Source organism: Cupressus sempervirens, chromosome 3 (genome assembly GCF_028749045.1).
Source record: "Cupressus sempervirens isolate cs-2001-9-10 chromosome 3, ASM2874904v1, whole genome shotgun sequence".
Lineage (NCBI taxonomy): Eukaryota > Viridiplantae > Streptophyta > Pinopsida > Cupressales > Cupressaceae > Cupressus > Cupressus sempervirens.
The window spans coordinates 797,547,410-797,571,755 of NC_143120.1; positions in this window are offsets into that span (position 1 = coordinate 797,547,410).

Sequence of the window (24,346 nt, forward strand, 5' to 3'; positions counted from 1 at the left end):
TAAATCAAGAGCATACTTGGGTTGAGAAAGTGTGATCCTAGCTGAAGACTGTGTGATCTCAATACCAAGGAAATAATGAAGTAAGCCCAAGTTAGTCATAGAAAATCTGTCCTACAAAGGAGTCTTGACACTAGCAATGATGGATGAAGTAATTCCTATAATGATCAAGTCATCTACATAAAACACAAGTATCAAGTGTGAGTCATCCCTCTGAAGAATGTAGACATTCAAATCTGAATGACACCTAGTGAATCCTGCTAAGAGTAGGAAGGAATCCATCTTGGCATACCAAGCCCTAGGAGCTTGCTTAAGGCCATAGATAGACTTCCTCAACCTGCAAACCATAGTAGAATCTTGTATGAATCCTTGAGGTTTCTCCATATGAATCTCTTCAAGAAGATCGCCATTGCGGAAAACATTCTTCACATCCATCTGATGTACAACCTAACCATGAGTTGTAGCAATAGCTAGTGCCAAATGAATGGATTTCATCTTAGCTACTGATGCAAAGGTCTCAGTATAGTCAATACTAGGAACATGTGAGAAACCTTTGGCAACAAGTCTAGCCTTATATGTATCTACACTTCCATCCACTAAAAACTTGGTCCAATAGATCCACTTACACCGAACCAAATTTCTTCCCTTTGGAAGAGGAACTAAATCCCAAGTGTTGTTTTTCATTAAAGAGTTATATTCTTCCTCCATGGCCTTGTCCTATTTACAAACCCCAGATGTTTCCTTAAAAGACTATGAATCAGAAGAGATGACAATATATGCATGTGGAAATGATTTGTGTTGTGACCTTGTCCTCCTAGTATCTGAAGGATTCCCCACCAATGAACCTATTGAATTAAGTGTTTGTTGTGCCCAATGGGGTCTAGTGGAAGAAGAAGAAGGAATATCCTCAATTGTTTGTGGACCCTGTAAAGGTGGTGTCCTACAAGTCAAAGTTGAAGGAATATCATCTTCCAAGTTACTATTATCACTATCATCACTTTCCATGAAGGAGGAAGGAGGAGTTGAAGGAGCCAAACTTGGACAAGTTTCTTCAAAGTGAACACTCCTCTCAAAGAAAATTTCATGTGTCTCTAGATCCATGAGTTTGTATGACTTAAGGTGGTAGAGATATCCAATAAATATACAAGGTTTACTCTGAGGTTCCAATGCCTTCCATTTTTTTGGAGGTATCCTTGCCCATGTTGGACAACCAAATTTTTTAAAGTGTTTTACACTTAGTTTTTTGCCACACCAAGCCTCAAAAGGTGTAATTCCATCTAAGGCCTTATGGGGACATCTATTTTGGATGTAATTCGTACAACACATGGCTTTTGCCCAAAAAACTTGATCTAGATAATTATGTTGTAGCATACAAGTGGTCATGTTCTTAAGGGTTCTATTCTTCCTTTCAACAACACCATTTAATTGTGAAGTGTATGCAACTAAATGTTGAAGATCAATACCCTCATGAGTACAAAAGTCTATCAGCCTTGAGTTCACATATTCCCTTCCATTATTTGTTCATAGAATCTTGATGGCTTTCCCTAATTTCTTCTCAACTTGAGCTTTGAAGGTGATAAACTTATCAAATACTTCACTCTTATGAGCAAGAAAGAAGACCCAATTGTAGTGTGAAAAGTCATCAATGAAGGTGAGAACATAGTGAGCCTTTCCAAATGATGGTACTAGAAATGGGCTAGCTACATCACTATGAACCAATTCAAGAACAACAGTAGCTCTCCAAGACTGCCCCTTGTCAAATTTATCTTTGGGATGCTTTCCTACTTCACAACTTGTGCATACACCCTCTAAATACTTGACTTGAGGTAGACCTATGACTATATCCTTATTGCTAAGTTGTTCAAGGTAACGGTAATTAAGATATCCAAACCTCTCATGCCATAGTTTACTTTGTGAATTTGAGTGGGTCAACAAGGAAAGGGAAGTGAACTTAGGCAAAAAATGAGAAAAAGAATAAAGTCTTTTATCATGATTAGCCTTTCCAATTGCCACCATAGAATCATCCTTTAGATTTTTCACCACAACTAAATCAAGAAGGAACTCCACTTTGTTGCCACATCCATAGTGAGTTATTTGGTAGATTGAAAGAAGGTTGGTGCTAAGGTTGGGAACATGAAGAACATCCTTGAAAACTCCATTGTCCAACTCAACGTTCCCTTTTCCTTCAACTTCCACTTGTGTGTCATTTCCCACATATATGTAAGGTACATGTGATGGTTTCAAAGAGGAAAAATGTTCCCTTGAAGCATCCATATGATGTGTAGCTCCTAAATCAAGAACCCATTCCTCAAAATTGTTTGTACTTGCTACCAAAGCTTGTCTCTTACCTTTTGAAGTGGATGAAGATCCCTTGTCCTTATAGGCATTTGGTACATCAACTTTATGTTTCCTCATTAAGTTTAGCAACTCATCAATTTGCTTATCCTTAAACTCATGTTTATCATGACCATTCTTCTTACAATAGGCACAAATTTTCTTCTCCCTTTTGTTGAAGTTGTTCCCCTTCTTATTATTTTTGGAAAAACACTTGCCTTGTTGTGAGGAAGATTGATGTGTAGAGGAAGATTGGTGTGTGTCATCTTGTGGCTTAACCTTCCATTGCTTTTTCTTCTTATTGGATTTTTTACCACCTTGATTCCCTTGATTAGCTACCAAGGCTTTGGTCTTGGAAGACTAGAGAATTCCCATACTCACTAACTTTTCATGTTCTAATACCAGCATTCCTAAAAATGACTTGAATGAAGGCTTAGTGAAGGCACTACCCATTGTTAACTTGTGAGTATTACAACTGGAAACAAAAGTGACATATTCAAGAAGAAGATGTGTCATCACATGTTTGATCATCATTCCATCCTTGATGGGTTCACCACAATCCTTAAGTTGTTCCCTATAAATTTCTACTTGGGTAAGATAATCTTTGATGGTGTCAAAATTCCTAGGATCCAATTTGAGAAGATTGTCCTCAATGGTGTAGGTCATATCTTCATCTACTATCCCATACAATGCTTCAAGTTTATCCCAGACTTCTATTGGATTGTTAAAGTTCCTGATGTGATATTTGACAAGATCTAAGATATTCTTTAACAAGGTTCCTAGGGCCATTTCTTGTTTTGATGCCCAATCTTCTTTACAAGACTCCTCAACATCATCATTAGGTTTCTTTGGTGCACTAGTTATATAATGCAGTAAACCTTTTTCAACCAATGGTTCCTTTATCTTCTCTTTCCAAGCAGCATAATTATGTGGTGTTAACTTAGAAAAAGAACCCATAATGCAAAAGAAAGTGCACAATGTCAAAGAGACACAAGAACATAAGACACCCCCCCCCCCCTCCCCCCCACCCCCCAAATGAATGCTTCTAGCACTTTATACTTAGTGCGATTACAATAGCTACTTTAGAATTTAAGGCCTAAGTAGACTTCTAATTTTGTTGTTTACAACCTCCTCTTGGAGTTCAAATCTGGTGCTTAGAAATGTAGCTTAGATATACAACAATTTTGAAATTTGATAAAAGCAATACAATGCAAAAAAAGACCTATTTTTGAAAGTGGTATTTTTTTCCACATAAGCCTATAATTTGATTATAGATCTAGAAAGTAGACAAAAAATTATGCACTTTAAAAAAAATAGAACTTGATTATGTGTCTAGATGAGCCCGTATGGAGTATTTGAAGTTGCAAACTGCAGGATTAGATAGGTAGAGTCACCAAAAACTAATGTTTCTAACAAATCCATGCACCAAAACTAGAAATAATAGCAACAATTGAAAAGTTTAGTAAATTGTAGCCTAGATCAAAAAAAATTGCACCTAATTTGGAGTCTAGATGACTAAGATATGGCCTCCCAAAGTTGGACTATCAAATCAAAACTGCATATGGTGAGGGGTCTGCTTTGATGATGTCAGGAAACTGGTAGGTTAAATTTGATGTCCAAATGGCCATCTCAATAGTGTAATTTCTCTTACTTGTAATAGTTAGATGGTCGTCAAATTTAGGCGTGTAAAATGATGACATCAACAAAAAATAGCCTGACTAGCTTATGTGGCAGTATAGTCGATAGTAATGATGTGGCCATATGGGAAGTTCACATGGTGGTTGTGTTGGAAGATGACATGTGAGTTGAGTTGTTGCATGTTTGGCCAGTAACAAAGATGGTTACCTAGTGGTGGCTGGTGACCAGCGGGAGCAGATTGCTAGCGTTGTGGAGCAAACGGTGTCGCTGATGGTGCAGAAGTCACTTATATTGGTGTCAATTAGGGAGGAGTGTCAGCCGCTGGTGGTTGGTGAGGTTAGCAAGTGGTGTGGCTAGGGGATGTAGTGCGGGAATTAATCCCACATGCACTGTGTGGAAGGGAGGCCAAGTAAATAATAATGCGAACCCACAACAGTTGAAAGAGCTCAAAGCTGCCAATATGTTGATGCTCAACCCGGTGTGTGATGTGTCACCAATTTGTGTGATGTGCTAGCCACAATATGGTATATTTTGATTGCAATGTTTAATATTTTGACTATAGAGGAATATGCTGGCTGTGGGCTACTGGGGTTTAACCGCCCGGTTTGCCTGCAAAAAAAATTGCTCTCTTATGGGCCTAAAAGGCCAAAAATTTCATAGAATATTCTAGAAAAAAATTTCAAAGAGCAAATAAAAAATGCAGATCTAAAAATTAATTGCATAGATCTAAAGAGATCATACCAATTTCACAAATCGGGCCTTTAAGTTCCAGTTTGCAAAAATAATTTGCTTCAAATTTGACTATGGCCTTGGGTAGGCAAATTTATAGTCAAAATTCACTAAATCGATGCTCTAGACACAATGGTGAGGTTTTCTTTGGCTTTTGATGCTCCAAATAACTATAGATACTCTAAATCTGAATCATGGCCCTTCGAGAGGTGAAGCAAAAAGTGGTCTCCAATGGCTATGAAATAAAGCTCCCTTAGCTCTGATATCATGTAAGAATTTTTCTAAGGCAATAATTCAACACCAAGACCAAGAAGCTCAATAGATAGCACAAGAGAGACTAATGATGATCATAATAACAATAATGAGAATGAATATCATGTGAATACACACTAGAAGTGCCTGTATATAAAGGCATCTAGAATGATTAGGAGTCAGCGAAGTGATAAGCCTCACAACGAAGCACATGTCCACCAAGAGTGGATTATTCTCCATTAAGCATAGGAGTTTGTGCGATGATGAGAGGATAAGCTTACATAGGTGTATCTCATAAAGAGATGTTGTAGACACCATATACTCAATTGGAGTGCAAATAACTATGTTTTCTACATGACAACTCAGATGAATATGCAAATTTTTGTGTTGTCAACAAGACAACTCATATAACTATGCATACTCCTAGGTGTCTATATGATAACACATTTAACCTAAGTAAACTTAAGTGAAGTGTAATAATAATTAATTATTTACACTAACAAAGACAAAAAAAAATAGAGTTGGTCATGTTGAAATGACATTAATCTATAGCTTTTTGGTTGACAACAAAATAATTCTTCATACATGGGTATTTTCAAGTGTCTATTTTATTACCTAGAATGCATAGAGGCTATGGAGTTGATCATTGGATGGTCTAGAAGCTTCTAGATAACATATCTCTTTGAGATGCATGTACTAGTAGTGGTTGTGGAGTTGGTCTACAAGTGGGCTTGTGTAATATCCCCACTATTTAGGTTAGCTTGGGATAATTAATGTCTAAAAAATAAATGTTATAACTTAAATGATAATAAATATAATTATACTATTCTACCCTCTAATTTAAACTGAAACCTTAAAGGTGTCTCCAAATTGAGTTTCCTGACCCTTGATTATTCCATCGTCTACCCCGAAGTGCAACCCTTAAGATTCTTCTTGAATGATACATCCTCTATCCAAAGCCAAATACATATGCATATGTTGACATCATCAAAATATTCTAGCACATGGAGATTCTTTCATTGATCCTAACATGGTAGTCAAATAAATATCTTAACGTCTCTCATACCCCATATAATAGATCCCTTTAATCTCCATTCCACATTATCGTGGGACTGTTACAAATGATTATGGACAATTTCATAAGTTATTCAGATTAGAAAGTGTTTAGCTGTTATCTAATGATACTAGCTTCCCAAGGTCATAATGATATCAAAGGTATATTGTTTCAACTATACAACTATAAACTCAACAACATTTCAATGTCAATAATCCCATATAAGCTACCATAACCAAAAACTCATTTCGCTAATTCAGTGATAAACTGCAACTCATTCTTTTAAAAAAAAAAAAAACACATCATATAATGATTGAGATATCATTGTTTGTCAAAAAAAATCCATGAACTGGCAAGTTCATGTTAACTATTTACCAAAATTTCAATGTCAAAAAAATTTACTGCTGACAGTTAATAAACTATATGTTCTTGTTCCAAAATCGAAACTATTCAATTTTCCATCAGAGGTATTGATTGCGATAATGTAATGTTTGAACCTAAAATTTCCCAAATTTGCTAGAGCCGACATAGTCTTCATGGTACTAAAACTTTACTTATCACAACAGTTCATCCAACATTTGTGCCATAGTCTTGAAGAAAACTGTTTGACTAAATAACTGAACCCAAGATTGTTAAAATTGGTTCATTTTATGACTATGTCATAAATAGCATGCCATCCATTTAATAGAATTTCAAACAAAACACATACATAGTGGTAAATATATAGAGCTTGACTCTATCAACCATAGTCAATGTACTGTCACAAATTTCCAAAATATACAACAAAACCAATTTTAAGCACCAAAAGCCAAATGAAACCTACATCCTCACAAAAAAAACATGATGGTAGGTTCGATACCCAATTGGGATTTATAAGGCCGAGCTTATTATTATATATTACAACTTTAAAAGCAACAACTAAATCCCATTTATATTCTATGCTACCAAAATCCACACTTGAGCATGGGAGTCGACAACGCTCAACAATACTTGTCGAACCCTACCCACTTCCAAACTCAGGAGTCGACATGTAACACAGAATATAAACCACAAATAATTTTTGATACTTCAAAACCAAAAGAAACAATAGTAAGAGAGAGAAGGGATAGAGAATGCCCCTACTGGTAAATTAGTAGAGGGTGTATGCTCAGCACAAATTACTTTCACAACTCGCCGACAGAGCCAAAACCTAACTTAAAATCCACACTCCAAAAATGCAGAAATTGAAAAACTTGCTTGCAATAGAGGATAAGGTAATCAACAACAGAATCCAAATTAAATGTAACAAATAAACTAGCTATGAGCAACTCAACGATGCTCAGCCTCATAAGCATGAATCCTCTTTCAACAAAACCCTTCATAATGTTGATTCCTCTGCAATAAGGGTTATAGATATTAAGTCAAACAGAGCAATGCAGCCAAGTTTTTAGCCCAAATTCAACAACAAAACCACCTCACAAATAGAAATGGCTGATCAATCCTTAAGTGCCATTAATCCTCATAAACATGCATTAAATACACTATCACTTATCATAGAGCCGTGTATATGGCAGTCCCACTACCGCTGCCATGAATTTGGCTATGCAAATATCCCTAAGTATTGCATTTGAATCCCATTAGGGTTTTAGGGAAATAAAGTCTTCATTTAAAATATAACATATGATTTAAACAAAAGCCACATATGTCATAATAGCTGTGGGTTTTAAAGCTCTTTCAAACACAACACAAATACATACTAATGCCATTTGGGTATTTAAACCTAATAAAAACAAAAGAATATATGTTAGGTAATCAAACTAATTAGAATTACACAACATATTAAGAAGAATAACCCTACTAATAATATAAGTCACAAGTAAAATTAAACCTAAAATTATAATCTCCATGCATAATTCAAATAAATGAATGCTCAGTGGTAAAAAAAAACTATATAGGTTTATATATATATACATACATTTAAAAGCAAGAAAATCTTTTAACACTTATGCATCATTAAAACACAAACTGTAACATAACATCATAATAGAATATATTTCCTTTAATTTATTAAGTCAAATCAAACTATTTTATAAACCATATATCTAAGCAAAGAAAATTCTTTCAGCATAACATGGATTTAACATAGGCCAAAGAATAACCTAGCAATGTTTAAAAATTAGTTTCACCATAACAACTGAAGTAAAAATTACTAACATTATTCCTAATAGAATTATTAAAAATGCATACACAATAGTATCATAAAAATAAGAGAATTCAAACATAATAATCCTGAGACACGCTGCATGTTCTGACATAAACACATGTCCCAAGGACATTAATGCCAGGTTCAACAGATAATAAGAACATAACATCAGAAAGAAACATATAACCACAAATTCCTAATATGCAGTAAAACTGAAGTAGTGGTCAGGCATGACAGCTTGTGTGAGAAAAAGGATGAGGACCTATTTGGGATTCTTGGAAGCCAAGACTCCCTCCACTAATTTTGGTGTTCCTTTCCTTTAAGGATATTGTAATTCTTCCTACTAGCCCAATATTATATCTTCAATGAAGGATAGAATTTCTTCTTGGATGGCTAGGTGGCTCTCTTTGGTTGGTTGAATCATACTAGTTAAATGTGTACTTATCACAATCCCAAATTTTATAATGTCATTTCTAATAGCACCAAATAACTTTATTTCTTCTCTCCACAAAAAACCTAAAGACTTCATTTGGTTAGATAGTTTGAAGAATTCTAAAAAAAAAAACCTTAGTCTCTTGGAAAAAGTTGTGCTTTCAAAGTCTAAAGGAGGTGTGGGTATTCATAATCTAGATATAAATTCAACATTGGGAGCCAAAATAGCTTGGAAGATGTATGAGAATCCAAGTACCCTAGTACCTAGATTCTTCTAATCCAATAAGGATTTTCACAAATAAAAGTCCTCCTAAAGGTTCAACTATGTGGATTTTTTTATTAGGTGCCGAGATATTATTCTTTCACATTTTATTTGGAAAGTGAAAAAGGGAGATAAGATCAACTTTTGGATTGATTCATGGAATTCTAATCCTCATCTCATGTCTATTTATCCTTTCAAGAAAACCTAATAGATATTGGAAGAATCATGGGGTTCAAAGGTGTCTGATTATTTTTTGGTTCAAAGTTAGCATGGAATTAATAGACATATATTTAAAGATCTTTATTTTCCTTATGGCTGAAAAGAAGAAGAATGTGAACTCAAATATCTAATTGATGCTCGATTGATAGGAGCATCCCAATCAGAAGATAGGATAATTTGGGATATGCAAAGGTTTGGGAGATATAAAGTTAAATTTGGATATTAGTTTATCTTTGCAAGGAATAAATGTAGGACCAATAGTATGGATAAGTCTTTAGGTTTTTGTCAACACCCAATAGTCCTTCCTAAAATAGGGGCATTTCTATGGTTTCTTTTGAATAGAAGAATCCTAACTTCTAATTCTCTATTAATATTATGTATTATGAATGAATTTTTTGATTATGTTCTTTGTAACAAACAAAGGGATTATCTAGATCACTTCTTCCTTCAATGTCATTTTTCTCAATTCTAATAGTCTAAGGCCTTGGTAAAACTTTGATGGTTAGCAATTCTTCTAGACATAATTTCTAAGCTCTTATTGGGTTGTACACTATTAAATAAGGGGGCCTTCTTTTATAGCATTTGGAGATTCATCCTACCTTTAATCATCTAGGGATTATCATGAGAGAGGAACATACACATTTTTAGAAAAAAGAATCTTCAAAGGAAAATGTATGGAAGCTAATTTAGTCTTCCATTGTTGAGAACATCAATGCATACAGAAGAAGATCAAAGTCCCTTTTTTCACATTTTCACTCCTTTGTTAATAGTGTTTTGAAAGATTGGAAAGGGGTAATTGTTCCATTCAAAGGGGTCTTATTGAGCTATCATTTTGCATGATGTTGAATGGTAGGAATCCTTTCAAGCTCCTCTCTTAAATAGCTAATTAAGGAATAGCTCCAAGATTCTAGACAATCTTGCAACCTACTAGAATTTGCTCAATTAAAGATAAATGTGCACATGAGGCCTTTTTTTATTCTAAACAATTTCGGATAATCTATTTAATTTTTTGTTGTTTGAAAAAAGTAACCGCAAAAGAAATATATTTTTGGTATTTTATGTTTTTATGATGAATGAAAGTTATTGATGCAACTATATGAATTCCTATTTTAACCAAGTGTTAGAAAAGAAAATAAAAAAGATAAGGTAATGAGAGTTTAAAGAAGATAACTTGAGAGGGATATCCCTAATAGACATAAACCATGATAACAACACATCTATGAATTAAATCATTAAAAATATTAGGTAGAAAACCAATAAAAATAGGAGAAATGCTTCCTCAATTCCACTAATGAAATAATCAATGGGAACTCAATAATAACCAAAATATGTTTCACATTTCATCAAATGTCAAGGCCACTAAAAGTGTGCTCATGCGAGACAACACACTATGCAAGAATAATAGGTGATCTTTTCTGCATGTGCACACTTCCATGGTACCTTATGAGTTTTTTTCATTTTTTTTTATGTTTTGTGTTTAGGAAGGTGTGCTAATGTATACCCTATGGAGGTGTGCATGAGTGCAGCTTCATTGTGCAAAGGAGTTAGTTTTTGAGATTTAGGCTTTGTTTTAGTTTTGATTTAATGTGTAGAGGTGTGCACATGCACACCTCTTTGAGGGAAGCTAACATTTGTTTGTGTTTTCTTGTGCATGATGCCAAGTTCTAGGAGGAGCACACTATCAAAGGGTATGGGGTGCACACTTTGTAAAGGATGTGGATGCAAGGTGAGGAGAGATGGAGTGTCAAGGTCTTATATAAATGATGGGTACAGTTGTTGGAATTTACAAGTGGGAAGATTTACTTTTGAGACAAGGGGGGGTTAAATCAGAAGTAAGAAAAACTTTAACCTCTAAAAATTTTAATTGAGGTCAGTCACATGCATCTAACATATCTAATAGACATGAAAGTAAAGACATGCATGAAAATAGATAACATAAGATTTTTGTCACCAAGAAACCCTCCAAAGTGAGAAGGTAAAACTTGGGTGGGGATGAGACCCACAACTTATCACTGCAACAATATGTAACTAATTAAGGTTACAAAGTTTGACCACTTCCAATGGTCTTCCCTATGAAAGGCCTACCCTATTAAAGCTTTACACTCTATTAAAAATGACCTATCTAAAGGATTTACAAACATTCACTTGGAATGTTACCCTATTAAAGGATTTACAACCCTATTAAGGATCTACTATATGGCTATTAAACCAACCTATCATCATAGGATTTCCATTCTCCTAATATAATGGTTAGAAAGTATAGTAGAATGACTTAATCTAATGACTTAAAATCTTCAATTGCTAATTCTAGATCATTCCTTTTCTCAATTTGATTTGATCCTTCCTGATCTAATATGTCTTTACTCATTGTGCTAATGCTCTATTCTGATCAACTTGATTCTATAGTGCTACTCTTCCTCATAGTCCTTATTCCCCTTTAAACTTCACTAGCATTCTATCATGCATTCCATATACCTTTCTTACACACACAAATTATGGGGTATTAACATCCTTATAAAGGTTTTGAAGACTTAGGGTTAGGTATGAATCCACAATTGATATTCATCCTTCTTTTCCTTCTCAAATCTTTACACTTTTCCTATTGGTTGCATGTTGTATATGAGAAATGTTAGTATGCTAATAGAAACCAAATTTAAATAAAGCTTCTACAAACTAAACAAAATTCATAAACTTCAAGATAGACTAAGATGAACTCTCAATTGAGAATATGAGCCATTAATGGGCTCTCTCAATGAGAAGCTCTCTTGTTGAGTAGCTTTGTCTAAATAGATAGGATGTATGCTCAAGCTTTATGCTTCAAAAAGGGCTTCAAATGGAGTTGGAATTTGGGTGTGAGTGTATGGTTTTGATGTAAAATGGCTTCTCAAAATGGAATTATGACTTTACTTCATGGATTGTGTTATTTTACAAAGGGGAAGGATCCAATTTATAGGCAAGAGGCTTGAGGGATTGAGGGCTAAGATGCAAGGATGGGAAAAAGCTCATGGAGGGCTCAGATTGCATGAGAGGAGAGCACACAGATTGTGCTTCCTTACAACCAATCAAGAAGTGACACATGTCACATGGTGAGAGGATGGAGGAAAGGGGAAGGATGAGTCAACAAAGGAGGCTCAAGGGATAAAACCTTCATAAAGACCCTCATAATGACTTGTAAGAGCAATAAAAGGGCTTGGAAGAGTCATTTATGGCCTAGTGGGCTTCATAAAGTTTTATGGTTGAGATATTTTGAGGGTGATGAGAGAAATTTGGACTTAGACTTGATTAGGAAGGTTTTAAGCTTGCTTAGGCTTGTGAAAATGATTAGAGGATGGATTAGGATGGTTTAGGATTAGCTTAGGGATAGGCAAGTGGATGGCATTTAATGAGGGTGGGTGAAGGAAGAGATATTTGTTAACTTTGGCTTGGGTAAGTAAGTTTTAACCCATGTTTAGGGAATGTGACAAGGTTAGGAGGGGATTAGGATTAGGTTTAAAGACATCTTCTAGAAGAGTCTAGATTTTGGATGGGGATAAAGACTTTCTAGAATAGTCTAGAATTTCCTAGGATGAGTATGAAGACTTTCTAGAAGAGTCTAGAACTTCTTAGGATGAGGATAAATAGATTTTTAGGAAATAGATAAAGTTTTATTTATTTCAAGGGTTTGGGTTGAGGAGATATTTATTAAAACTTTTTTAATAAACATGAGGATTAATATTTAATCTTAATTAAATATTTTGAGTTGGGATTAGGGGTAGCAAATGATGGGATTAGCCTTTAATCAAAATTAAAGAAGGATTAGAAGATTTTGGAAGAGGTTAGTGGTCTTAAGGAAATTAGCCAAGTTTTGGGCAAAAAATAATTTTTTTATTTATTTTGGGTTTTTTGGTCAATTTATTAATTAAATAATTATTAAATAAGGAAATAATGTTTAAATAAGATTTAAACATTTTTGGGAGGGATTCATTAATTAAATATTTTTAATTAAGATAAAGGGATTTAATGGCATAAAAATAAATAAATAAATTAATAAATAAATAAATTAATTAATGATGATGTCATCAGAAATTTTTCAAAAAATAAAAATACTTTATTTTCTAAAGGTTTTTAGGTGTCTACATTTTGCCCCTCTTTGATGCGATGCCGCAAGTGGCATGGCATCAAAGATAAGAAAATAAGATGCCCAAGGCTAGAGCAGAAGAGGAGAGAATGGACTATGAGATGCCCCCTCAAGAAGGCAACGGGGAGAGAAAGCGAGGCTCGATGGCTTCTTGAAAAGTACAAGAATCTCGGATGAGCAAGGAAACTCAGATTGGCAAAGAGAAAGGGCTGAATTAGCTCAAACTCTCACTATGGAGAATGATAAAGGAGAATCAGATGCACAAGAGGAAGCAAGCTTAAGACTTTAGGGAAGGTGGAGGATGAAGGAGCAGAGTGCCATAAAAAGGAATCCAGGATAGGGAGATGGATGAGGGGATTATAAAGCTGATGCAATAGGATTTCAAAGAATCATATTGAAGGAAGATGGGTTTCGGAGATCCCTAGGACTAGGATTATGGATCTCGAAAGATGAGGCTTGGTGGATTGATTTGGATTGGTGGATCCCTAAGACTAGGATTGTGGATCCCTAAAGCTAAAGGTGAGGAGTGATTCAAAGAGATACTAATTCATAAGCTGGGGTAGGAGAGACGGATGTTGGATATGGATGGGGGATAATGGAGATGAAGGAAAACCATTGAAGCTTTTTGAGCGGGGGGATACTTCAAAGAGAAGTACCACCATGTAGTTGAGCACTAGATTTTCTATAGAACTATTGGTTAATTGCCAAGGTTACCAAGAACATCAAGGCCTTTTCACCAACTATCCAGAGGACTGACTCAAAACAAACACACAAGGATTGCCCCAGAATCACAAATAAATCTTGAAAGAATCAGAGTGGAACTGACACTGGGTGACCCACAAGCAGAAAAGAAAACAAGCAAAAGACTTGATCAAGACCTTACGTCTAGATTGCCCCATTCGCAGTATACCATGATATGGAAGATCATGGCAACTTTGAGGAGGGAACAAGGAGATTGCTTGGAAAATATATTTCAAGATCCAATAGGGAAGAGTCCAAATCAAAAGAAAGCAAAAATCCAAAAGAGAACCGTTTACCAACGAGATGGGTAGGACAAGGTACTAACAGACCAAGATCAGACATGAGGAAAGCTATATCCTGCAAGGACCTATCGGAGAGCACCTAAGCTGGTGGATTTGGATGAGTGATGCATTTGGCAAGCTAAACTAAGAAAGATAACACTTTGGTGATAGGAAATCTAGCTAAAGGATGCATTGGAATAGCTAACCAAGATGTATGATGGGTGCAAGATGCTGATCAAGGATGAACTGACATGAACGCTGGATAGATACAATGGTACTAAGCTAAAGAGGATGTACAAGCTGACAGACCAAGATATTTGCAAGCTAAAGTTGACCAAGATAGTTACAAGTAAGCAAAAGCTTAGGATGAGAGGATAGCGGGATAGCTCGATTTTGTGCAAGATGCGAAAGCTAAGGGAGGGGTGATAGCAAAAGATATGGATTTGGCAGGATGCATCCAATGATGATGAGAGATTTTGTGACCAAGTATAGCTAGAGGAGCAGGATGAGATGGTTGGATAGGATGGTAGATAGCTAGGATTATGATGGATATAAAGAGATGACATTGGGTTTGCATGAGGATAGCCTAGAGCTAGATACCAATGACAAGGGAGGATGGACAAGACAAGATCTCCAAGGAATATAGTGCCCCCAATCAAAAGATAACATGTAGAAGGAGGTCTTATGATGGATGTGATAGGATTGAAGCTAAGATGGAAAAACTGAAGGGGCTAGGGAGATGGATGATAGCTGGGATGGTTGGCTGAAGCTGCAGGAGATAAGTGGATGGTGTGAGATGGAAGATGGAGGGTGGAGGATAGGTGGATAGATTGGAAGATGGAGTTGGATGTCAAGAGATGACCAAAAACATGAGGGTGATAGGCTAAGCTAGGGATGGCAGGATTACGCATGATGCTTCTTTGCCAAGTTTTCATCATGGTACTTGTCCAAGGCGCTTGAATTGCCAAGTTTTCACCAGTGGACGCTTTATTTTTCTTTACTTTTTTTTTTTTTTTTTTTTTTTTTGACTTTGGACTTAGATGGAATGATTTTGGCTTTCTTTAGTTATTTTTTGCTCATAGATGTTGGTAGGATGGATGAAAAAGGATTGGATTGAACAAGTGGAATGGTGGGTGGGAGTTTGACAGATAATGGATGCAAAGACATAAGGCTTATGGGTAAATGGATGAGGAAAATGGAAAGATCATCATTGGCACACACCTTGAGAGGTGATAAAGTAGTGGGAAAGATGGTTTTGAGCGAGGTTGAGGAGAAAATGGAGGAAGAGAAAGATAAGGACTAAAAGTAGAGTTCAAAGATGGAGGATGGGAAATTTAGGATAAGAAGCATATGGACTAAAAGTGGATTGGGGGGATGAAGGATGCTTATATGGGGATTTGGATGAAGGATGGATGGATGAGGCTTTTTGAGTAGCATGAATGGATGCCAATTGAGATTTTTCTTTTAGATGCATTTCTTTTATGAGCATCTTGGGTATCCACATGATTTTCAACTTTTTTAGCTTGGGCTTTTGTGGCCTCTTGACTTTTTCTTTGATTGGGATTAAATGTTTCTTGTTTTGAACATGTATTTTAGAAGGGACATGTTGAGACTTGGATTTTTGTGGATTTTTTGATTTATGCTTTTATATTTTGGCATCCAATATGCTTCTATTAGCCATGGGATGGGAACAAGAGCATGGAGGAGATGGAGGGATAATTGATGGAGTGATAGGGTTTAAAGGTTGGAAGGGATTCAAGGGTGAGTGCCTTTGATGATCTAGCTAGTGGATTTGAGGGGATGGAAGGATAGATTGGAACATAGGATATGGATGGATATAATTGCCCAAAATGGATGGAGGGAAGGAAGGATATGGGCCAAAAATAGATGGAAATGGGGAAGGTGGAGGTCCCAAAATAGATGGAGGGGATAAAGGATTCATATTAGGTATGTAAGGACCCAAAATGGATGGAAAGGGTGTGGGATTTAGATAAGGGATATATGGACCCAAAATGGAGGGTTGAAGATAAGGAGTAGGATGAGGGCCCAAAATAGATGCGGAATAAGATGGATGGGAACTTTGGAGTGGAGATGGAAGGACTTGGGAACATGCAAGAATAGTGGGGATACCAACATCTAGAAATACATTTTTATTTCTTTTTTCAATATGATGTTCATTATTTGGAACACAAGATGTGAGTCCATTACTAGCTGAAGGAGTTGGAGCTTTGGATATGATAATTAATTCTTCTTTGATGGATCTATCATCATGGATTATGGGAGATGTATGATCATGAAGCAAAGGAGATGGGAGGATAGGATCTTGAGTTGGGTGGGCTGAGGGAAAGGGATCTTGAGATGGGGTAAGTAAGATGGTAGGATTTAGATATGGAGGGGATGGTAAAAGTGGATCATGTAGGGGAATAAGTGGGATGGCGAGATCTGTTGTTCTATCGGAGGATATTTCAACATGCTTTTGGACAAGATCTTGACAGGAATGGATGGGAGTGGATGCATGAGGTTCATTATATGGGATTTGGATAATGCTTGGCGGAGGAGATGTGGATGGGATTTGGAGCAATTCGATGGGTGGTGGGAATTTGATGCTTGTGGGAAGTGGAAGGATTTTAAGCAATTTGATGGATGGTATGGGGATGATAGCTATGAGAGATGGGGGTGATATTATAGATGGGGAAGCTTCATCACTGACTACTTCACATAGTTGGATTAGATGACATGGCTTATCGACTGTTGGAGGTGACTTTTCTTGTATTTCCTCTAGGAGATTCCTTAGAGACTCATGTGTCAGAGGTGGAGGTGGTGGATTGATAGGAATAGCTAGTGTGATGAGGGTGGAAGATTGGAAGCTTGGTTGATTGGGTGATGGAGGAGAAGCTGGGATATCAGATGGCATGACTAGATAGTTTGGAATAACTCTTGGATTTTGGGGAATGGTTGGTGGAAGGCCTCTAAGGCTCTCAAGATACCCATCATAGTCAACAAGATTTTCATCATCATTGGAATAGGAGGTGGTAGGAGCAAGGACAATATGACCAAACACATCATGATAGGTTTGGGATTTCATGTTTTGATGATGAGTCAGATGGGGATGGGGTCTTGCATACAGATGAACATGGAAGCTCATGGTTGGATTTGGATTAAGCGTAGATTTTGGATTGGCTGATGAAGGATTTCCTAGGGAGAGTCAAAGCTACATGACAGACCTAAGGAGGATTGGCTAGAGATTTTTGGCTTTCCTGTGGATGAAAGACTTCAAAGGCATGCTATCAAAAAGTGAGAGTTTTGCTTTCCTATGCGCTGGATTGGTGGAGATTGTGTCAACTTAAGGATAGACTAATGATCCTATGGGCATGACATGAGATTGACCACTTGTGGATCCCAACCTTTAGCTCAAGGTGATGAGTGATAACAAGTGACAAAGCTAGATTACCCTAGACAAAGCTCTGTCAAAGGGATAACCTTGGTGAGGCTAGTGGATTGGTCGGATTGATTGGATAGCAAATTCTAGCAGAATGACAACAACTCTCTAAAGGCTTGGGTGTGATTTTGGATTGGGTTGCTAGTTGGCTAGGGGGGATGATATGGAGAGACTTTGGATTTGGGATTGTTCTAAAGCAAGGAACTAGATAGATTCAGTTGCAGCGGGGGAGCTTGGATGATTTTCTGACGAGGCAGTGACTACGCTAAGTATGCCTTGAGCTGGGAGATTTTTGCTTTTTTTTGGGATTTTGACCAAAGTTGGCAAACATTCATTCAAAAGCTATGAACAAACAAGTAGACAAAATTTTGGAGCAAGCACGTCAAACACACCAACATCCTAGGAAGCTTTCTACAAGGATGAAATTTGGTATAGCTAGGGAGTCCTCGATATATGCAAGGTACATGAGGCCCAAATTCGTAGATGAAACCAAAAAGATTTCACACAGCCGAGAGGAGCGGTAACCCACTTCTCCTCTTTCACTTCTCAAGGGTATAAAGTTCCTTGAGGCTTAGCCTGAGTGACAAAATCTTGATTCCAAGAGAGGTGTCTTTGGATTCACCTCCCAATTTTTATACTCCGCCGGAACGCTGGAGTTGAGGTCTTCCCAAGGGGTGATGAAATCCCCAAGCAGGCCTCCTAAAAAGTGTAAAACAAGACCACATACATGATCTTGGGCTTTAACAGACACGTGTTTATTCCAATTGATGATTTAGATTGTGTAAGCTATGATTGAAGACACTTGTGATTATGGCATACAATGTTCATTCCAATTTGACAGCATCGTCAGCATAATGAAAATTGAGAGATCGTCAACATAAGAAATGTGAGCGTCATTGAAAAATGCGTCCAAACCATGCAATGTTAATTGATTGTTAGGCATTCAAGATTGAGTGTGAGTTTTTTTTAAGCCAAAAACAAAGATGTGTGAAAATTGATTGCCAAGTGCGTGCTCGGAGGCCCTCCACGTCAAGATTTGTCCAATTTTTATGCCCAAATAAAGTGTGAGCGAGATTAATGCGCATTCAAGGAATTTTCTAACTTAGAAAAACCACTAAAGACCCAAGTGAGTGGAGTTTGATCTTTGTGGAGCACTTAACACCCTCTTAGGTAGACCCATCCCCATAGATGGCGCTGAGATTGCAACCAATGGTTAAATTGATGGGTGATTAAAGAGGGTGAGTCCAACTACAAACTTACTCAAAGCGTCTTTATTAGTTTTTATAACTTAGAAGATTTCAAAAATGTGGATTCTTTTTATGCCCCAAAAGATGATTATTTGATCTATGGCATTCAAGATTGGATTTTTTTTTTCAATCATGCATTCATAAAAAAAACAAACTTGATTTTAATCCATGACACTCAAGAGTGATTTTAGCAACATGCATTCAAAGACAAGTGTTTAAACATTCAAGTTTTTTCCTTTGAGCATTCAAGATTGAGATTTTGTGTGTTGTTTTGAGAACTTTGAAGTGCTTTGTGTTAACCTTAGATCATTCAAGATTGTTTTGGACTCAAAAGTGAAAATGACTCTTTGGACTTTGGTTTTCATTCAAGATTTTGTGTTCTAGTTTGCATATTTTAAGCCCAAAAATGATATTCCTAGATTGTTTTGATGCATGAAAAACCTAAGAAACATTCAAGATTTTCAACAAGACATTTGTTTGGAACAAATAACAAAGCTTTTAGGATAATTTTTGGCAACCATTTAGGACTCTTAGTTTTCATGAGATTTTTAAAAGAACTTTAAAATATTTGCAAATGAGGTTCATTTTATCCTTGATTGATGCTTTGAGTTTGATTTAGATTTTAGTGTGCACTTAGTGTTGATTTTGAACCTTTTGAAATGGAAACTTGAAGTTCTTTTTAAATTCCCAAAAATGAAGTGTTCCTAACTTTGCATGAATGCATCTAAAACCTTGATGTTGCAAGGATGCAAATAATTGGATTGGTTTAGTTTCACTTGTTAAAATAATTTTTCTTTTTCGCAAATTTTTAATTTTTTAATGGATTTAAGTATGATTTGGGGGTTCATTTTAAGCACTAAAAAGAAGTGTGTATGATTTTGCTTCCTTAAAAAATAAAAATGGCCAAGATCTCCCACAAGAAGAAGAAGAAGAAGTAGATGGAATAAGAAGAATATAGACAAGAACAGGAAGAAGAATTCCAAGTGCTTTGTCCACCTATAAGCTTGAAAAATCTGCAAATACTATGAGATAGACTATGAGTTCCTTTGTCTTCTTCATGCTCATGTGGACCTACAAAACCAATTTATACAATTCTACAAATCACAAAAACAAGCAAAATTAGCCAAAATCAGCAAATGACATACAAAACTTGACTAAAAAAGCTAATGAATATGACCCATGCGGGGTCCCACCGGGCGTGCCAAAATGTATATGAGCAATGTTAGTATGCTAATAGAAACAAAATTTAAATAAAGCTTCTACAAACTAAACAAAATTCATAAAATCAAGATAGACTAAGATTAACTCTCAATTGAGAATATGAGCCATTAATGGGCTCTCTCAATGAGAAGCTCTCTTGTTGAGTAGCTTTGTCTAAATAGATAGGATGTATGCTCAAGCTTTATGCTTCAAAAAGGGCTTCAAATGGAGTTGGAATTTGGGTGTGAGTGTATGGTTTTGATGTAAAATGGCATTATGACTTTACTTCATCGATTGTGTTATTTTGCAAAGGGGAAGGATCCAATTTATAGGCAAGAGGCTTGAGGGATTGAGGGCTAAGATGCAAGGATGGGAAAAAGCTAATGGAGGGCTCAGATTGCATGAGAGGAGAGCACACGGATTGTGCTTCCTTACAACCAATCAAGGAGTGACACATGTCACATGGTGAGAGGATGGAGTAAAGGGGAAGGATGAGTCAACAAAGGAGGCTCAAGGGATAAAATCTTCATAAAGACCCTCATAATGACTTGTAAGAGCAATAAAAGGGCTTGGAAGAGTCATTTATGGCCTAGTGGGCTTCATAAAGTTTTATGGTTGAGATATTTTGAGGGTGATGAGAGTAATTTCGACTTGGACTTGATTAGGGAGGTTTTAAGCTTTCTTAGGCTTGTGTAAATGATTAGAGGATGGATTAGGATGGTTTAGGATTAGCTTAGGGATAGGCAAGTGGATGGCATTTAATGAGGGTGGGTGAAGGAGGAGATATTTGTTAACTTTGGCTTGGGTTAGTAAGTTTTAACCCATGTTTAGGGAATGTGACAAGGTTAGGAGGGGATTAGGATTAGGTTTAAAGACATCTTCTAGAAGAGTCTAGATTTTGGATGGGGATAAAGACTTTCTAGAATAGTCTAGAATTTCCTAGGATGAGGATGAAGACTTTCTAGAAGAGTCTAGAATTTCTTAGGATGAGGATAAATTAGATTTTTAGGAAATAGATAAAGTTTTATTTATTTCAAGGGTTTGGGTTGAGGAGATATTTATTAAAACTTTTTTAATAAACATGAGGATTAATATTTAATCTTAATTAAATATTTTGAGTTGGGATTAGGGGTAGCAAATGATGGGATTAGCCTTTAATCAAAATTAAAGAAGGATTAGAAGATTTTGGAAGAGGTTAGTGGTCTTAAGGAAATTGGCCAAGTTTTGGGCAAAAAATAAATTTTTTATTTATTTTGGGTTTTTTGGTCAATTTATTAATTAAATAATTAATAAATAAGGAAATAATGTTTAAATAAGATTTAAACATTTTTGGGAGGGATTCCTTAATTAAATATTTTTAATTAAGATAAAGGGATTTAATGGCATAAAAATAAATTAATTAATTAAATAATTAATTAATTAATAAATGATGATGTCATCAAGATTTTTTTAGAAAATAAAAATACTTTATTTTCTAAAGGTTTTTAGGTGTCTACACATGCTTTCTCCATTTTTTTGATTGTTTGCATGCTGATTACATAGGGAATGTAAAAGATTCAATCTTATCTTTTAGATCCTTTGAGATTCATCTAGAGTCAGCTCAAAAATGGTTTACATCTAAGTTTGTGAAGGCACAAATTCATATGTTGATTCTACATTACTTGGCACTTATTGATTTGTTGATTCTTGGCACATATGGGAATTATGTCTTGCTTGGCTCCTATACTTTACTCGACAACTATAGTGACTCAGTGCCTATAGTGACTTGACATCACTTATCCCTTGACACTTGATACTTGCTTGGCACCTAAAGTTTATGATGCAGGAGCATCTAGAGGTATAAGGGCAATCCTGTGTCACCCAAAAAAATGTACTTAGACTTAGTTTCTATTTCATGTCTTTACATTTTTGGATACCCATTTGGCTCAAATAAAGGTTCCAACTCTCATAGTTCAACTATCAGTGCATTTGAAAATCTTGAAAAAATAGGAGCATGTATTTGGGCCATCATTTCGGTAAACTAGAAGGTGTGAATTGGCCAGATGAATGTAATCATGATTTAGAGCATTCTAAAAAAAGAATCAGGTCAATAGGCCCAACGGTTTAAAAGTTATTGCAATTTTTTGAGTTTTGGAGACCTCCTAAGAATGCTTCAAAGTCAGGTTTGGGGCATTAAATGACCTCAAAAAGGGTCAAAAAATGGTGAACAAGCTAAGCTTGTCCATAGGGCTATAGAGTTCTTTGAGAGCTTTTCGAAAATGTAAACAGTTCATCAATCGGAGCTACGGTTCAAAAGTTATGCCCCCCGAAAGTTCAGTTACCGTTTCTGGATTCTTCTAGATTTGCACCGACTTCTAACACAGCTTTCAGAACCTTCTATTTCATCGGTGGATGCCTACTAGCACTTTCTAGAATGTATTCCTAGTCCTTAATCCTTCGGGGTCTATTTAAGGAGATTTATGGCATTGTAAAAGGCAGTTCAGAGTGGAGTTTGAGAGGGGGTGCTAAAAGGAGATATATTCTCCAGATTTATGCTATTGTAAGCCCTTAGGGCATGTTTTGAAGTTTATTTTCTCTGCACTGTTTGTACTAGTTTATTTTCTCAGTTAATATAATTTTTCCTTTCTGTTGGTTCCATTCTGTTCTTGGGTTGTGTCCCCATCAAGTGGTATCAGAGCACACCTTTGTCAGTGGTAGCAGAGCATACCATCTTCAATTTACTTGGCACTTGTTGAATTTCTGACTCAACACATACTATAGCTTGGCATCTATATTATACTCTACATCAACCTTAGAATTTTCTTAAGTGTGTTGACACTCAATTGTCAAAACCAATCAGAGACCAACAATCTTCCCCTTTGACATGAGTGTCAAAAACACTTAACAAAACATAATGAATCTAATCTCTATGAGTATAATATGCATCCTTTTTGGCATGTGTACAAAACTTTAAAAACTTGTTCAAAATTTTGTAGAAGACTATATACCTCAAAAACTTGTAACTCCCCCTAAGCTGATGTGTCATTTCTGTATCCAAAATTCCTTAAGCTAAATTTGTCTCATGCTAATGTATCTAATACTCTTTATCTTTTTCTTGTCTACTCTATTTTTGCTCTATGTCTTCTCTATGTCTACTCCTCCTTTCACACATCTCCTTGCAATTTGTGTATCCTTTTTGACTTCATTTCCTTATCACTCCTCAAAACTCAAAATTGATTATCTCCCCCTCTGGTCATATCTCCTCCTTTAGGTTTTATTTATTATCTCCCCCTTTGTCTTATTATCTCCCCCTTTTTTGATACTTATGTCAAAGGGTTCTAAGAATGAATTGAATACTTAGCCAAAGAGGTTTTATTTAACTCCATAATAATTTTTAGAAAGGAATCCCAATTGTCCAATGCAATTTCCAGTGCTTTGAGCTAGATGGTTGTCTTTGTTGCAAGGTGTACTATGCCTTCTAATGTAGAAAGATTTGGATCTTTCTTCAAAAAATTCTCTACATAGGCCATTCATTTATGCAATACTTCCATGTGTGGGGTTATGGTAGACTATATCTATATCAATTTGGCCTTGATGTTAGCCTCATCTATTGTGAGTACAACTAGCTCCTTTTGAGTGTGAAGCATTGTGGAAAAATGCTTCTCATTTTGAGCTAGATCCTTTGGTAGTTGTGTTCATGATACTTTGAGGTTCCTTTCCAAGCTCAATATCCTCTGGCTAGTCTCTTGTGTGAAGTATGAGGAATCACACAATTTGGAGTACAATGAGAATATATTCTCAAGTACTACTTTCACCTTTTCTACCTTCTTAGCTAGTTCTACTTGAGACAGTGCTATGTCACTAGATATTTTCTCATCTACCTTCATTTGAAATTTCTTCTCAAACCATTCAAGTAATTTAACATTAGTATCCAAGTCTTCATTTTGTACCTAGTGCACTATGTTGGATAGTTACTTCATGATGGCTTTGTCTCATTAGGTATTGGCAAGTTGAAAGCATCAATAAAGATGTATTGTATTTCTATTAGTGATTGCCTTTGCCTATAATCATTATTGAGTATTTCTTGCTTCTTCTTCTTCTCTGGTGCCTCTTGCACTTCATTAATATATGATATGTTCATTATTTTATAGTCATAACTTGGTATGACTATTTCTATATTAAGTGTAGGGTCTCCATAGTGAAGTATCATTTTTACCTAGGTAGAGCTTGAGCCTGGTGCTAA